Below are 16,968 nucleotides of genomic sequence, written 5' to 3' on the forward strand. Positions count from 1 at the left end.
AGCCCCGCACTGGGTTCTCTGCTCTGCCGGGAGCCTGCTTCCTCCTCGCTCTCTGCCTGCCTCTCTGCCTACTTGTGATCTCTGTCTGTCAATTAAATAAATAAAATTTAAAAAAAAAAAAAAAACCTCCCTCGTTTTAGAGTTATCAGTCAGGCATCCCACCACGTGTCGCCGTCGACATCTGCAGTCGCACACTTGGTTTCTTTACACCTGTCCCAGGCAGATCAGCAGGAGAAATTACTGCTTGCCCAAAACGTTCTTAAGCAAACACATTTGGGCCACTGCACAAACGCGTTCCATAGCGTTCACTCTTTTTGTTTCCACGTTCTGTCCTCCCACATCCCCCTGTTGCACAGTCACGTGTGTCAAAACTGTTGTCCCTCCTCTACTTTACGACAGCTGTCATTCTCTTCTAATCTCCGCAGTGTGTAGTGCCACCGTGCAGGTGGCACAAATGGCAGAGTCGGCTTTAAATCCGAGCACGCCAGCACCTATACTGCACGTATAGTGAGTGAGTGTTCCAGTCAGAAGACAGACACCGACAACCTGGGCACACCAAAAAATCCATGCTCTTCGAAGAAAACAACTCATATTTAAGGATATTTAAGGGCACAAACAAGTTAATCATTTTTTTAAAAGTGGGGAAAATTGATACTATGTTACTTAATCTGCCAAGACTGGGCTGCTGCAAGTAAACTAGATGCCTCAAGAACGGCAGGAATTTATCTCTCACGGTCTGGAGCCGGACAGGAGGCTGTCGGTGTTTCCGACCGGCAGGCACACTCTTGCAAATCATTGCATTTTGTTGAACGTCCTATATAAAAGGTGCTCTTACCTACACCTTTCTGCCAGCCTAGTATAATCTGTATGATTGTGCAACTAGGCAGACAGACAGAACTTCCTGTCCTCAGATGACTGAGGATCAGGCTCCTCTGTTTCCCACAGACCTGTATTTTACTTCTCCAATCACTACTGGAAATTTACGCAGTTGATTGTGACATCATATGCATGTGTGTATGTGAGTGTTATACATATAAAACTGTAAAAAGCTAAATAAAGCTTAAAACAATGAACACATTTATATATAAAATGTATATATAAAGAAAACATGTTTATTTATAAAATTTATACGTAAAACCTATATTTATGTAAAATATATTTTAAAAACTATAAACATAAACTACATAAACATTAAAACTCTAAATAAATAGGGGCTCCTGGCTGGCTCAGTCCGTGCAGCATGTGACTCTTGACCTTAGGGTTGTGGGTTTGATCCCCATGTTGGGTACAGAGATCACTTAAAAAAAATCTTAGGGGGCGCCTGGGTGGCTCAGTGGGTTAAAGCCTCTGCCTTTGGCTCAGGTCATGATCCCAGGGTCCTGGGATCAAGCCCCGCATCGGGCTCTCTGCTCCGTGGAGAGCCTGCTTCCTCCTCTCTCTCTCCTGCCTCTCTGCCTACTTGTGATCTCTCTCTGTCAAATAAATAAATAAAATGTTTAAAAAAAAAAAATCTTGGGGTGCCTGGGTGGCTCAGTGGGTTGAAGCCTCTGCTTTTGGCTTGGGTCATGATCCCAAGGTCCTGGGATTGAGCCCCACATCGGGCTCTCTGCTCAGCAGGGAGCCTGCTTCCTCCTCTCTCTCTGCCTGCCTCTCTGCCTACTTGTGATCTCTCTGTCAAATAAATAAATAAAATCTTAAAAAAAAATCAAAATTAAAAAGGAAAAATAATTTAAAAACTAAATATATAAACATAAAAACAAAATTATAAACCTATGTATACATGTCTATAGAAAATGTTTTATATCTAAAACTTATATACAACTTACATAATTTGTAAGTATGAATATATAAAATATTCTATGAAAAACATAAAACTACAAAACTAAATAAAACTAAACAAAAACTTGAAATTATAAACAAAATATATGTGCCCATACATAATTTTTATGTTCAATTGTTTTGAAAGTGTGCAATTTTCACAAGTTTCATTTATATTTTCCTTTTTATCCTAGAGTTGTTTAATGGAAATATTTTATAATTTCTTGTTGTAAACATCTTTTATTTATGTTTTCATTTTCTCCTTTAAATGTCTTCATTTCCTGCATGTGAGCATAAATGCCACTTGTCATTTCAATTTTTGGAGGTATGGATGCATTCTTTGTAACCTGACCAAATATATGGTCATAGGAAAAGGAAATGTATGATGTTTGAAAAGAGGTTTCTTTTTCTTTTTTTTTTTTCTTTAAGATTTTATTCATCCATGAGAGAGAGAGCGAGAGCAAGTACATGAGCAGGGGAAGAGGCATGAGGAGAGGGAAAAGCAGATTCCCTCCACCCAGCCAGGAGCCAGGAGCCTGACATGCGGCTCCATCCCAGGACCCTGGAATCATGACCTGAGCCGAAGGCAGACGCTCAACCATCCGAGCCACCCAGGCGCCCCAGAGGTTTATTTTCTGTTGTCTGTGGTCTGCTCACTTCCAGGCCCTGCGTAGGAAGATTCTGAAGAAATGGAGGCAGAGACAGGCCACCCCAAAGGTGTCCCTGGGTAGACTTTTAGTCCTTAGTTAGGCTCCAAGGGAATCAGGAGAAACCGTGGCTACCTGAACACTCTTCGTTATAAACTTGCTCAGAGAAACAGAAGTGGGAAGAAACAAACCAAATTGTTGCCAGTGGCCATCTATGTAGAACACCAATTTTTTCAATATTCATCTTGATAGCTTACACTACCCTCCCCTCTTTTTTTCTAAAATAAGAAGTTCTCACTCTTCCCAATGTAAAGCCAGACCACATTATTACGGCTAAATCATAGGAAGTCATACTTATCCATTTACCACAATTCTATCTGATAATAAATAAATTATCTTTGAGATATTTCTCCCTCTAAGTATAATGACTAAGCAGAAAGGGATGTGGTTGGAACCACTGAAGAGCTTTGGGTCCCCTAATCGCTGACAGTTCAGTTCCTCCGGCTGGACCCCTTCCTGCGGAAATCAAAGAGCGATGCCCCAGGCACAGACCTGGGCTTCTCCCGAAAGGGGGGCCCCGCAGGAGCACTCAGGGCGACTTCCCCGCAGCTCCCACCGCGGCAGCACTGTCTCCCCCAGAGAAGGAGCCACCGTTGTTGGAAGGTCCTGGTTAAAACTGCCCGGCTCTTAGCAGGACAAGTCGGTGGGCGGCAAAGGAGACAGGACCCGCGTGATGCCCCTCCTTCTAATTGTGCAGTGTCCGTGGGGCACAGCGCAGGGCGAGAGGGTGCGCGTCTAGCCCAGGAGACCCATCTCTCAGTGCCATCCTCAAATGTTCCTGGACTATGCGAGCAGATTAATTGGGTATCCGGGAAGCATGAGTTCCTCTCTCTGGAACTTGAGAGAAATGGCCCATTTCCTCATGCTCGCAAAGGAGAGATCAACAACAGCACCTTTTCATTCAGAGGGATGAAAAGGATTCTGGAGGGAATGAACAAGCACAGACAGTATTTGCATACTGAGGTTTGTTTGTTTTTAAGGTTTTATTTATTTGAGACAGAGAGAGAAAGAGAAGGAGAGAGCGAACACTAGCAGGGGGAGCGGCAGAGGGAGAGGGAGAAGCAGGCCCCCCGCTGAGCAGGCAGCTCGATGCGGGACTTGATCCCAGGACACCGGGATCCTGACCTGAGCCGAAGGCAGACGCCTCACTAAGCCGCCCAGGCGCCCCAACACTGATGCTTCTCGGGGTGGCAAAACCATAGGCACTTTGGATCTCGTTGCACATAGCTTGACGACTGATTTCTTACTCACCCTGGTCACTTTCACGTGCGTGACGTGTTCCTGGCAGCTAGCCGGACCCCGGCACGTGGGCAGCACTCAGCCGCCAGATGGAATGGAGAGACTGATCACGGCCTTTCTCACTGCCAGTGGCTCTAACCCTCGGGGGCCGCGAGGCGGCCTATAGAGAGTTTGGCTTAACACAGTTCGGGGAGGAGTCGTACAGCTACAGCATCCGGCGGGCGGAGGCCAGGGGCACTGCCAACATCTCACAGGGGACACGACTGCTCTCCCTGAAGAGCTGCCCTGACCGAATTTCGCCAGTGACGGGGCTCACAGCCCTGCCTTATATGGACAGAAACTTCTTCCACGTGACTTTTCAACAGATTCATAGTTCTGCGTTTTGCAGTATACTCTGATTTAGCCAATCCTCTCAACCACTCATACGGTTTCTCCTTTAAATATACTGTCATTCCCGGGGCGCCTGGGTGGCTCGGTTGGTGAACTGTCTGCCTTCGGCTCAGGTCATGATCCTGGGGTCCTGGGATCGAGTCCTGAGTCAGGCTCCCTGCTCAGTGGGGAGCCAGCTTCTCTCTCTGCCTGTTGCTCCCCCTGCTTGTGCTCTCTGTCAAATAAATAAAATCTTAAAAAATTTAAAAAGCCTTCCTCCAGACTGAAGGGGGCACCAGGCCCCCCTGGAAAAGGATGCCTCACCCGCTCCGTGGGCTGAGATGTCTGTCGGGACTCTGCTGCGGTGCCTTCTGGGCTCTGCACCAGCCTCCAGCCCATCTGAGCCAGGGGCTCCCCGGCCTCCCTCTGAGAGGCCTGGTGGTGGGTTTATCGGCGGCGTCATTGACCCGACTCTGATCAGAAGTTACTCCCTCCTGCACTTCACCTCAAGACCACTTTGCAGAGCTCTGCCATGTGAACAGGGAAGGGGGGGGTGGGTTACGGGGACGAGGTTGTGGGGGGCTAGCCATGCCCGCAGGGACATTTCCCATGACACACAACTCCTTGTCAACTTCCATTCCAGTCTGCTGTGTCTTACTCACGACACCCTGGGTGTCCCCATTCTGGACTTTAGGGACATGGTGTCCCTGGCCCTTCAGAAGACTGACTCTGCCTTGGTCACAAGGGCCACATTCCTAACCACAGCCGTCACGGCAGCCTCCCTCCGGCTCTGGGGGCTGGAGCAACCAGATCGACTCTTTCCATTCCAGTGGCAAGATACCTGGGACTTTACAGAATTCCCCTGGTGAGTAGCCCTGTGACCTCCATGATTATGCTTAACTACATCCCTATTACAAGCATCACTGGCTTTCTTTTCTTTCAAAAAAATTTATTTATTTGAGAGAGAAAGTGCACACGAGCGGGGTGAGGAACAGAGGGAGAGGGAGCGTCCTCAGACAGACTCCCCGCGGACACGGGGTCAGTCCCACCACGCTAAGATCACGACCCGAGCTGAAATCAAGAGCCTAATGCCCAACCGGCCGAGCCATCCAGGCGCCCCGGCTTCTTATTTTTACGAAACCAGTCAATTTTTTTGAGCCTCCTGGTCCTACACTACAAAGTGAGGAAAACGACAGTCTTCCTGGAGGCTGCGGAAGGACGGGGGAATGACGTGAGAGTGAGGGGTGAGGACAGGCGAAGTCCCAGCGCGGTGGCATTTTGATTGTTCCCTCCTCCTTGTCTCCATTCGTCTCTTCCTTCCTGTTATCACTGGCAGTTCTGTGCACCACACACTGATGTATCCGAAATCATATTAAGATCTCACACCCTCTGATCGTCAGCCTACCAGCCTTTCAAGTTCTTGGGTGACAGTCGTATCTTGCCCAAGAGATACTATTTACACATCACAACCGTTAGAAAAACAGCCATGATAGTGGCAACCCTTGAAGGAGCGTGCTGACGTTCCTGGGATTTTTCTAAGAAATTCTCATCTTGGAGAATCTGCAGTAGAGAAGAATTGTGCCTTCATTCTTGACTGGGGATTTCAGAAGCCGTGAGCCCCAACCCCCGTACCAGCCAGGGGAGAAGAGAAATGGTGCATGGAGTGTTCTCAAAAGAAAGCCTGATTTCACTCTCCATTCTTTCTTCTGTTCCTGCCTGGCTGTCAGAGAGAGGTCTGTACCCATGGTGTTTTCAGGCTTCAGACTTGGATTCAAACGCAGCTTTTAAAAAGAAAGGTATACAAATGAACACCAAAAACAATTGTCCAGCCCTCTGGGTGACTTAGTCACGTGACATATTTCAAAAAATGCTATGGAAGGATATTCTCTCTTCCTATTTAATCTAGCTTGTGTTCAGTGCCAGATAAACGGGGCTAGCCAGCCAGAGAGAGAGAGATTCTGAATTATGTCCAGCATGCTGAAAGATGGGACAGAGGCACAGTGGTGCAGTGTGGTGGTTGCCACAGAAACTGAGACACGTTCCAATTAAAGTAGCTTTCTCGAAAAGGGAAGTGGGATTTGAATTTTAACTTAAGAGATGAGATATTTACCCACCACGCCATGCCTGCAAATGACACCCTTTCAACAAAAGAGAAAGTGTTGAGAAGCCTGGGGGTCTGTTACGTTGGCGTCAGACATGCAAGTTTTATACCGCGCTCTCCCTGGTATCCATGTTTTCTCTCACTCCTCCCAAATCGTTGTACCCTTCATCCTGCTTCTTCTTTTCTTTTTTTTAAAGATTTTATTTATTTGAGAGAGAAAGAGCACGTGAGCAGGGGTGGGGGGAGCAGAGCGAGAGGGACAAGGAGATTCCCTGCTGAGCAGGGATCCCGATGAGGGGCTGGATCCTAGGACCCCAGGTTCACGACCTGAGCCGAAGGCAGACAGTTAACCAGCTGAGCCAGCCAAGCACCCCCCTTTCAACTTTCTTGATGCAAAGAAATGTCAACTTCACTACAAATTAAAAAAAATAATCCACAGAAATAAAATCTTTTAAAAAAGGTGAGGGAGGGGCGCCTGGGTGGCTCAGTGGGTTAAGCCTCTGCCTTCAGCTCAGGTCATGATCTCAGGGTCCTGGAATCGAGTCCCATATCAGGTTCTCTGCTCAGCGGGGAGCCTGCTTCCCCCTCTCTCTCTGCCTGCCTCTCTGCCTACTTGTGATCTCTCTCTCTGTGTCTGTCAAATGAATAAATAAAATCTTAAAAAAAAAAAAAAAAGGTGAGGGAGAGCCTGGCTGGTTCAGTCTGTGGGACATGCAACTCTTGATCTCAGGGTTGTGAGTTCAAGCCCCACACTGGGTAGAGAGAGAAAAAAATAAAATGTTAAAAAAAAAAAAAGAATCCACAAAGTACAAATCCGTAAAAAATAAAATAGTACCATTAATTGAAGATTGAATCAAGAGCAAAGAAAAACGGGGCAGGGCCAACTTAAGACCCAGACCTCATGAGTCCTCATACCCACGGCTCCTGCCTTACTTCTGGAGAGTCCATTTTACAAAGCCCATGGAAAAGAAATCTCCCTCGATGCCACAGAGTTATATTTGCTAAGTTTGAAATTACGGAGAAATGTTTCCAGAAGGTTCGGCAGTCTTTATGCCAGTGCCGCCTCAAAGGCAAGGACATTCAGCAAGGGTGCCATCAGGCAGGTGGCCGGGAGGGGTCCCACAGGCAAGCTCTCTTGCACTGACAAATCCTCCATTTTCTGTTTGAAGTCGCTACCCTTCTCCGGGCAGTCCCTTGTCTTTGGGCAGAGCCTCCCCCGCTTGCTTCTGTGAGCGCTGCAGATGCCTCGTGCCCAGCAGTGTGATCCCACTGACTCGCCACGGTGTTTGGGGTGTGGAAGGCACCGAGCAACAGTGGCCACAGACCACACGGTTTCTCTGTCATCTGTGGCGGCTTTTGCACAACAGTGACAGAGTCCGACAATTGTGATGGAGGCTGGGTGCTGGCAAGGCTGAAGTATTTGCCATGTAAGCCCTTTCAGTAATAAAGTTGGACGGTCCCTGACCTGCACAGGCGAGTGGAGTCTAATTATTTATAATGGGAAGGACTGGAACACCCAGTGCTTTGTTCTTTGGGTCCTTCACGTTTCTCCATTTTCCAGCGAATTCTCTGCCCTGATTCTTGCACCGCTAATGTAATACAGCATTGCAAAATCCCGTACCCCGCATGTTTCATCTTTTGGAGTCTGCATCACAAGATACGGGTGGGAAGAGGGGGCAGATACTGTCTGTCCCCTCATCCCCTCTATGTGTTTGCATCTGGGGTGTTTATTAATAAAACAATAACGAGTGTCAAATGTGTCATGCCTTTTGCAGAAGCCAGAAAAGAAATGATAAAAAGAAATGGAAATGGTTACTTCCAGAGAATCCATGGAAATGAGATGTGAGTGAAACCTTCCTTTGTCTAACTTTTTATATAAATTTCACTTTTTAAAATTTCACTTTAAAGTATTTTATTTATTTATTGACAGAGAGAGCACAAACAGGGGGAGCAGCAGGCAGAAGGAGAAGCAGGCTCCCCGCCGAACGGGGAGCCCGATGCAGGGCTCGATTCCAGGACCCTGAGACTGTGACCTGAGCTGAAGGCAGATGCTTAACGACTGAACTACCCAGACCCCCTTAATTTGACTTTTGAACCATGTGGACATTGTACATATTAAAACTGAAAAAACAATTCTATTTTACTTTTTAAACAGTTTTTTTATTGGGGTGCCTGGGTGGCTCAGTTGGTTGAGTGTCCCAACTCTTGATTTCAGCTCAGGTCATGATCTCTGGACCCTGAGATGAGCTCCGTGTCTGGCTCTGTGCTCAGCACGGGGTTGGCTTGTCCCTCCCTCTCCCCCTCTGCCCTTACTTGCACTTGTGCATATTCTCTCTCTCCCTAAAGTAAATAAATATAAATTTAAAAACAAAATAATTCTATGGGTGCCTGGGTGGCTTAAGCATCTGCCTTAGGCTCAGGTTGTGATCCCAGGGTCCTGGGATCAAGCGAGCCCCTCATCAGGCTCCCTGCGCAGTAGACAGTCTACTTCTCCTTCTGTCCCAGCCCCCCACTTTGAGCTCTCTCTCAAATTAATAAATATTTTTTTAAAACTTTAAAGATTTATTGAGAGAGTGTGCAAGTGGAAGGGAATCTCAAACAGACTCCACACTGAGCATAGAGCCTGATGTGGGCTCAAACTCACAACCCCGAGATCATGACTGAAGCCAAAGTCAAGAGTCGGACACTTAACCAACTGAGCCTCCAGGCACTCCCAAGAGTCAATTTTATAAACATCTAAAGCTGTGTGGCCTTGAGGAGGGCACTGAACCTCTCTGTGCCTGTCTGGGTAACAGCAGATTCCACCTCAATGACTCGGTATAGAAACTCAATGAAATCACACAGATTGCACTTGGAAAATCATCTAGCTTGTGCCTAGGGCTAAAGAAACGTTCGCTATTATAAACTACTGGCTTTAAGGCTGAGCTAATAATCACTACCCTTCAAGTTGCAGGGAAAATGATATGACAATAATGCAGGTAAAGCATGGGACACGTAACAGGCACTCAATAAAAAGCCACTGGAATGTTAAGGTTCTCCAGAGAACCGGACCCATACAGTGCAGACGAAGAGATTTATTATGACGAGTTGGCTCGTGTGTTTACGGGGTCTGGGAAGACTGACAGCCTGCCGTCCGCACGCTGGACACCCAGGAAAGCCTGTGTTGCACATTCCCGGGTCAGGGTCAGTCTGAGAGAATCTGCCCTTCGCCCACTGTTTTGGGCTTTTTGTGCTATTTGGGCCCCCAACCAGCTGGGTGCTGCCCGGCAGAAAGCGGAGCGCCTTCTGCGTCAGTCAGTCTGCAGAGGCAGATGCCAACGTCTTCTGGAAACATCCTCAGACTCCCCCAGAACTCAGCTTTAACTGAGTATCTGAGCTGTCCACGATCCAATCAAGTTGACACATAAAATTCACCACTGCGGGCACCAAAAACGGGGTGAGGGCCCCACTGATTTTAATAAAAAATCCTGCAAGACCAAACAAACAGGTGTCACGAGATAGTGGGCCACAGGCTATACAGCCAGCCTCCGGATGAGTTTGGCCAACACAGCGTTCACGGAACAATTTCTCTGAGTATCCATCTCTAAAAATAGAGATGCTTTCCACATGAATTGGGATTTCTTGGGGGGAAAAATCACAATTGAGGGGAATTCTAGGTCTGCATCCCTGCGTGCCAACACTCTTCTGGGGACTTGGGATGGATTCCATCTTCAACTATCCGCATCGCTCGCCATGACTCCCAGCCTGCCAGCATCCCTCACCTGCACCATCTGTCTGGTGAGAACCGAGTTCAAGAACCGGGGCTCGCAAGCAACCCCGCTCTGAGCTCGGCCACGCAATGGCGGGATGTGGCCACCAGGGGGCACCATGGCGTGTGCCGTTCAACCACTAGAGGGCGCGCGAGTACTCCCCCGGGGCCCAGCAGCTTTCAGAAAGCGACTCCCATCGGAGGTGGTCCTACTGGGTGCTGGGAGCACCAGGTGTGACTTCCTTAGTCCTCACAAGGGAGTTGTGCCTCCTGGCAGCAGGGGGAACTGAGGCTCAGAGAGAGGCCGCATTTGTAAGACCAGGCAAAGCATCTCTCTGGGGGGCCAGAGGGGTTTAAGGACCTACTGTGTGTCCCAAGTTTGTCAGCACTGCTGCTGCTCGGGGTATGCTCCGCAGATGCACCTCGTGACCTTTATTATCAGAGTTGCTGAGTCACAATAACTAGATGCATCTGACCGTCAGCCCTGTGGCTGCTCCCGACAGGGAGGGAACCGGACACTGGGCTGGTCCACAGCACGCTGAGTCACGGCCACACTACTCAGCCTCCTTGGTGGCTGGTGTGCGTAGAACATGGGCAGAGTGACGTACTACCCTTATCCTCTTTCACCCAATCTGTCCCTTCCTTTACACCGCATGGCACTTCTTCCCAGAAGTCCTCCTGGAGCAACCCTGGCCCTGCCTTCCCCTCTCCCAGCATGGGGGAAGGAAGTACTGACTTGCTTGTGGTCCCTTGAGATCCCATACATTTCCTCATCACAGCACGTGCCACACTCATGGCTGCGCATTCATCTGTCTGCCCACCGCCTGCCCGCACCACCCCATCCCAAAGGACGCTGAGGTGCAGCTGTCACCCTCGCCCCAGCGTGGGCTCTGAGTTGCAGGAATGAATGAGGAGGTCCTTCTTGGGGTAAGATGTCCTGGCCGCCAGCCTGTACTGGGCACCGGAGGAGCTCCTTCTCCCTTCCCGTCTGACGGAGACAGAATCGACACGTAGTAGGTAATACTGTGTGAGTTTAAGGTACACACTGTGGGGACTCCACACCCTTGTGTTGCCAAAATTATCGCTACTGTTCACTAACGCCTCCGTCCAGCCGTGCAATTACCATTTCCTTAAAAATTGGAGCAGCACCGGACGCCTGGGTGGCCCAGTTGGGGGAAGCATCCTTCGGCTCAGGTCATGATCCCAGGCTCCCGGGACCGAGTCACACATTGGGCTCCCTGCTCAGCGGGGAATCTGCTTCTCCCTCTGCCCCTCACCCAGCTCATGATCTCCCTCTCTCTCTCTCTCTCTCTCTCAAATAAATAAAATCTTAAAAGAAAAAACATTGGAGCAGCACCCGCCGGGCCCAAATGAAGCCCAGTCTCTGGCATGGAGCCCCAGGTGACCCCAAAGTAAATGGAAGCGTGCGGCGCAGACCCTGGTGCTTCTGTCATGATCTCGTTTAAGCCAAAAGAGAGCAGGAGCCTTTCTTGGGGGGAACGGGGCCCCAGGAACCTAGAAAGAGGTTCCGTGTTCTGACCCCGCCTCTAACCTCAATGCCTGTTGTCTGCGGTGTCGCTAATAATTCTCTGCACCAGTGGGGCATCCTACAAATCAAGTCAGTTCTGACGCTGTCACCACACAGTGCATCACATCCCACAGGCGAAGGGCTTGGTCCCATAAGACTAGCCTCCCCCAACCTTCAGACACCAATCCAGGTTGTCCCTGAGCTTCTGACCAACCAGCTGTCACTCAGAGGGTCCCAGGACCCCCTCCTCAGGCTCAATTAATTTGCTAGAGCAGCTCACAGAATTCAGAAAAACATCTGACTCACTAGAAAACTGGTTTATTATAAAAGCAGGTAACTCGAGAACAGCCAGATGGGAGAGAGGCTTAGGGCCAGGTATGGAGGAAGGGAGTGTGGAGCGCTCCCCACATCTGCCCTCGTTCACCAACCTGGAAGCTCTCCGAAGCCCGCCCTTTCAGGGTTTTGTGGTGGTGCATTATATAGGCATCACTGACGAAATCACTGGCCATTGGTGTTGGATTCAGCCACGGGCCCCTCTCCCAACCCCAGAGGTCAGGGATGGGACTGGAAGTTGCTACCGGCCAAGACTTGGTTGGCTGGTTCCCTTGGTAACCAGACCCACCCCTGGGTGTTTGCCCAAAGTCCCCTCATACATCAGTTAAAGGCACCTTCATCACTCATCAGTTCTCAGGAATTCCCAGGTTTTAGGAGCTCTGTGCCAGGAAGGGGGGTGAGGACCAAATAAATACTTGTTTTTATCAATCACTATAATATCATTCTAATCAAAGGTGGGAAAATATCACGGCTAACTGGGGAGGTTCTGACACAGCAGATGTGCTGGGCCTGCCCAACCGAGAAAGCCTGCTCTGGGAGTGACTTTCTTATTGGTAAAAAGGGGACTGTCAAGGGTAAACTATATTCGTGGGTTAGAGTGAAGGTTTAGTAAACAGCAAAGTGTGTCTGCTTTACACACTTCGCCACATAATGACTAGTCAGTACATGGCAACTATCATTAGTGATACGAATTCTATTAAAGAGCTAATATGTATCATTTTAAAAAAGGTTTTTATTTATTTATGAGAGAGTGAGAGAAAGCACGAGTGGGGGTGGGGGGAGGTAGAGGCAGCAGGAGAAGCAGGCTCCCTGATGAGCTGGAAGTCGGACGTGGGGCTCGATCCCATGACCCTGAGATCAAGAGCTGAGCAGAAAGCAGACTCTTAAGTGACTGAGCCACCCCGGCGCCCTAAGCTGATTTTTAAAAGCAGGTTATTTTTCAAGAAATATTTTATTTATTTATTTGACAGAGAGAGATCACAAGTAGGTAGAGCACCAAGCAGAGGGAGAGGGAGAAGCAGGCTCTACGCTGAGCAGAGAGCCTGATGTGGGGCTTGATCCCAGGCCCCCGAGATCATGACCTGAGCCGAAAGGCAGAGGCTTAACCCACTGAGCCACCCAGGCGCCCAAAGCAGGTTATTTTTAAGAAACTGCAAACACAAGACAAGCTCTAAAAACTGAGTCGTGGTGACCCTTTGTAAGTGACATTTACGTTTCTAAGGGAAATCCCCATTTGTGAGGGTGTCTCTGTGTAAGAGGGCGAGGACTTGAAATTTCTAGGAATTTCCCATTAATGGAAAATCTGCACAAGGACCTGCTCTTGCTCGCTGGGCTTTTCAAGGTCACCTCCATGACTGACTCCCACCACCTTCTGTCTCCAGGGAAGCTGGTATTAGAGGCGATGGCGTCCACCACTTCACTCACTCCGTTTTCCTGGGTCTCTCCCTTGTGCACAGGAAGTACAAACCTTATGAAGCTTTTGGTTTCCTCCTGTTAATCTGTTTTATACCAATTTAATGATCAGACCAGCCAAAGAACCTAGAGGAGAAGGGCACACTTTTCTGCCTCTCTGAGTCGGCTGCTTGGGGAGGGAAGTGAGAGCCGGGTGTTGGCATTTCGCTTGGACCCTGAGAAACACCCCAACTGGCAGCTCGTGTCGGCGTTAATAAAGTAGGGGCGTTGCCTAGGTCAGTTTGGGTTTTCTTAAGCGATCCAACCATTACCAAATGACCTCTTGCCTACATGAGGAGGCGGTGGGGTGGACAGCAGCCTCTTCCCATACCTTCCCCACCCCCCGCCCTGCAGCAGGAATGCTGCCTCTGGAACACCACCAGCCTAGCTCTAGACCAGCTCTCATGGGCGAGCAGAGAAATAAGCAGTAACAGCATTACAGGGAATCCTCTGGGGCTGGACTTCACTGCGTGTGGTACGACGTGGAGCCCACATCACACACCAGCCCCCGGATGCTGGGCTCCCGGCCCATCTTCGCTTCTGCACAAGTTGGCTACAGATTCAGAGGCTCCCACTAGTACAGGGCTGGTACAAGTCAGGAAAGCACTATATTTATGGTTACACCTTTATTACAAAATATATTGTGGGGAAGAAAAATGACAGATTCAGAGAGAGAGAGAAAGGTCTGGTCCCTTCATCCCTTTATAAGGACGCCATCCATCCCAGGGGCTCCACCACAAAGACCTCGTCCAAACCCAATCACTTCCCAAAGGCCCCACCTGTGAACACCAAAATATTAACACTTAGGGATTCAACATATGGATGGGGGGGGTGGACACAACAGCTTCTAGAAGCTGGAAGAAGCAAAGAAACGGAGACTTCCCTGGGCTGTTCACTTAGCACAGGAGGTAACTTGACAACTGTTTGGGGTAAATTCTCTACCCTTCCAAGGGTTTTCTGGATGGCCTAAGAATTAAACTGATACGGGACAGATGCACAGGGGAAAACCAAATTTAATTCCGCACATGCAGAATCCCCACATACACGAGAGGTTCCAAGACAGAGGAAGGCTGAGGCAGGTCTCCGTGCCATGCGGAACTGAGGACGGGGCTGGGGGCTGGGGCCTCAGAGGGGAGCAGGGCACTAAGAACACATGTGTGGTAATAGATGTCTGCCCTGCCGTGCAGATGGGGCCCTCGGATAAAACCTTCTTCGGTAATAGCTCTAATTCTGGAAAAGACCCCCAGTTTAGAGTCTTCTAGGTAGTTAGTTAAGTGAAGGGCGAAAGTTTCTCTGGGGCCTACAGGGTCTCGATCACCTTGAGCCCCAAACAGTCCACATGCCAAAGCCAAAGTGGGCCAAAGACCTCTTTGGGATTTAGGAATGAAAACATTAATGAATGTCAGAGCACAACACATCAGTTATAGACAGTCTGGTCCGTGTTTCTCAACCCTACCACACATTAGAATCTTCTGAGGAGTTTTACAACACCGTGCACTGAGTTGTGACCATGACAATTTGAACGCTCTCCGGCGGTGGACATGGGCACAGTATTATTTTTTTACAGCTCCCAAGTGGCTCTGAGGTACAACCAAGCTTGAGAACCAATCAATCTACAAAGTTTTGGGTATTTTTAAGATTTCATTTTTAAGGGGCGCCTGGGGGGCTCAGTCAGTGAAGTGTCTGCCTTCAGTTCAGGTCATGATCCCAGGGTGCTGGGATAGAGCTCTGTGTCAGGTTCCTTGCTCAGTGGGGAGCCTGCTTTTCCCTCTCCCTCTGCCTGCTCTCCCCCCTGCTTGTACGCACTCTCTCTGTGTCAAATAAATAAATAAAATCTTTAAAAAAAAAAAAAAGATTTTATTTTCACGTAATCTCTACAGCCAACATGGGGCTTGAACTCACAACCCCCAGATCAACAGTGGCATGCTCCACCCACTGAGTCACCCAGGTGCCCCTCTACAAAGTGTACTTTTAAAATGAAACTTCAGGGCGCCTGGGTGGTTCCGTTGGTTAAGCAACTGCCTTCAGTTCAGGTCATGATCCCAGAGTCCCGTGATCAAGTCCCGCATTGCGCTCCCAGCTCTGCGGAGAGTCTGCTTCTCCCTCTGACCTTCTCCCTTCTCATGCTCACTCTCTCTCTCTCTCTCAAATAAATAAAATCTTTTGGAAAAAAAAAGATGAAACTTCATTGTTCTGCCCAAATGGAAACCCTGCATCACTTGCCATAAGATACTCCTAACAGTAAACATAGTGAAAAAGAGATATAACCCGAAATAAGGGGATTGGTGAGCATTAGAACTGCTACAGATAAACTTACTCCTTCACTGAGAAGGCCTGAAAAAGATCTGAAAAAAATAACAACTTCCTGATTCAGAATTGCCACGCTTTATGCCTCCCGGGTTGACCAGGGCACTGACCTAGTTAGACCCGGATTTCAGACACAGGAAACGAGTTGGCCCAATTTTGCTAGTCGATTTTAAGACGAATAGTAGGGACGCCTGGGTGGCTCAGTGATTAAGCATCTGCCTTGGGCTCAGGTAGTGATCCCAGGGTACTAGGATCGAGCCCCACATGGGCTCTCCGCTCAGCAGGGAGTCTGCTTCTCCCTCTCCCACTCCCCCTGCTTCTGTTCCGTCTCTCTCTGTCAAATAAATAAATAAAATCTTAAAAAACAGACAAACAAATACTAGGAAGCAGTGAAGGCATATCTGAGACTAGGAAGAAAAGACGCTGGATACTACAAAGGGAGGGGAAAGGGGGGCGAGGACAGGGCGGCAGATCTGACTGCATTTTGCAGATGGCGCGAGGACGGAAGCAGGGTCAGGGGCAGCGCCTGGCCGGAAGCTGGACTGGGAAGTCCGCGTCCATCCCTCTCCACGCGAGGAAACGCCGAGCGCACCCAGCTCGAGAACTGGCCGCGGCCAGCCGGCAGCGCACGCGACAAGGACACGTCTTGGGAATTCCCGCGTCCTGCTACCCGATCCGCGCCATCCCTCCGGGAGGACAGCCACGGGCGGTGCGCGGAGACGCGAGACCAGCATCACGAAGCCCACTAGGCCCACTTCTCAGATCAAGGCCCCGAGACTCCAGAGCGAGGAAGGGTCGCGTCCGGGTCCCCAGAGGTCACGACACCCACGCGTGAGCGGCCCCTGTGCGCGGGCACCGCCAGACGGTTCCATCAGACACTCCAATTCCATCATCGCCCCGTTCAGATGGGCAAACTGAGGCACGGAGTGTGCGCACCCCGCCCGGGGTCTCGGAGCCACTGAGGGCAGCGGCGCTTCAAAGGTCACTTCACAAAGGGGAAACCGAGGCCCACCGAGGACGAGCGGGTTCCGGCCCGAACTTCCCTCGGCGGGGGCGAGGGGGTCAAAAGGGGGTCGCCCCGAGGAGGGGGCGCGGCTCGGAATCCACGACCTGCTCAGACCGGCCTCTCCCCGCCGCGGGGAGCCACGACGTCACACGGGGGGTGGGGCTGTGACCGGGAAACCCGGGCGTGGAACCGCGGGTCGCACTCACCTCCCGAGCCGACCTTCGGAGCCCACACTTCCGGGAACGGGGTCGGGAGCAGCTCGCCGGCGCGGACTCGGCGTCCCTCCACCAGCGCGACCTGCGACAGCGCCCGGGGGACCGCGGCCCACGCAGCCCCGGACAGCACCGCCGCCGAGCGCGC

At 50.0% G+C, this 16,968-nt stretch overlaps 1 protein-coding gene across 1 annotated transcript in view; it reads right to left on the minus strand.

The window, feature by feature from the left end:
* Window positions 1-16,929, minus strand: part of ZNF667 (zinc finger protein 667) — a 46,232-nt gene extending 29,303 nt beyond the window's left edge. Inside the window, exon 1 of the mRNA XM_032848576.1 lies at window positions 16,815-16,929. The gene's annotated coding sequence lies outside the window, so the exon portion shown is untranslated. The remainder of the gene's footprint in view (window positions 1-16,814) is intronic.
* Window positions 16,930-16,968: the final 39 nt, after the last annotated feature.

The sequence above is a fragment of the Lontra canadensis genome, unplaced genomic scaffold, assembly GCF_010015895.1.
Source record: "Lontra canadensis isolate GAN:19392208 unplaced genomic scaffold, GSC_riverotter_1.0 scaffold206, whole genome shotgun sequence".
Lineage (NCBI taxonomy): Eukaryota > Metazoa > Chordata > Mammalia > Carnivora > Mustelidae > Lontra > Lontra canadensis.